Below are 859 nucleotides of genomic sequence, written 5' to 3'. Positions count from 1 at the left end.
TAGTGTGGTTACTGTTTGGCCCACCTTGGTGGTGTGGGTGTATAGATTACACAGATTTCTCCCTTTCCCACAACCCAAAGTCTAATTAAAATGAGTTCCACGGTGAATATCCTTGGCTTGGCTGAAAAAAGGCGGGTTGTACATCTCAATGTTACCTTGTATGGGTTGGTAAGGGCCTGAGGCTTTGCAGTAAAGCTGGGCCTCTGTCCCTTTCAGTTACACAAGTCTGGGGCAGAGAAGGGAATGTAAACCTGGAAGGGGTGGTTTCAGAATGGCAGGAGGGGGTGTGTTTCAGAGGCCTGATTTGAGCTAGGAGCACAGGCAGATGTGTTAGGGGAGGGGAAGGGGATTTGGGGGTGGGGAAAGGGGGGAGCCGAATAGGATCTGAAACCTGAGGAGGAGAAACAGGGGCTAGAAGAGGATCAGGAAGGTTGTTAGGTTGTTATAAGGAAAGGACATGGGGGGCATGGGGACATCAATGGCAGAGTCCCCTGGATCTTGGAGGACTGCTGGGGGTGGCGGGAGTTTGGGCAGTTGTGATGGGCGGCACCATCTGGCAACACGTGCCATGTGACAAGAGTGACAGAAGCTTATGAGACTATTTGTGACTGAGGGCGCATTGGCAGACCCAGGGAGAGGGAGTCTTAGTGATTTGGAGCCAAGAAATTGGTCCGGGTGGCCCAGTTTTCCAATGATAACTCCAAATACAGCAATGACATGGTGGAGGTCCAGGGTCCCAGAGTCTGACCAGTTAACTTGAAAGGAGGACCATTTAATTTGACAAAGAGTCCGGAGCCTACCGGGGATCATGGGTCATCATAATCTCCTGAGAAGACTTTGGAAAAGTTATTTTTAACAA

This window comes from Chrysochloris asiatica, unplaced genomic scaffold (genome assembly GCF_000296735.1).
Source record: "Chrysochloris asiatica unplaced genomic scaffold, ChrAsi1.0 scaffold00806, whole genome shotgun sequence".
Classification (NCBI taxonomy): domain Eukaryota; kingdom Metazoa; phylum Chordata; class Mammalia; order Afrosoricida; family Chrysochloridae; genus Chrysochloris; species Chrysochloris asiatica.
Note: the sequence above shows the minus strand (reverse complement) of the source record.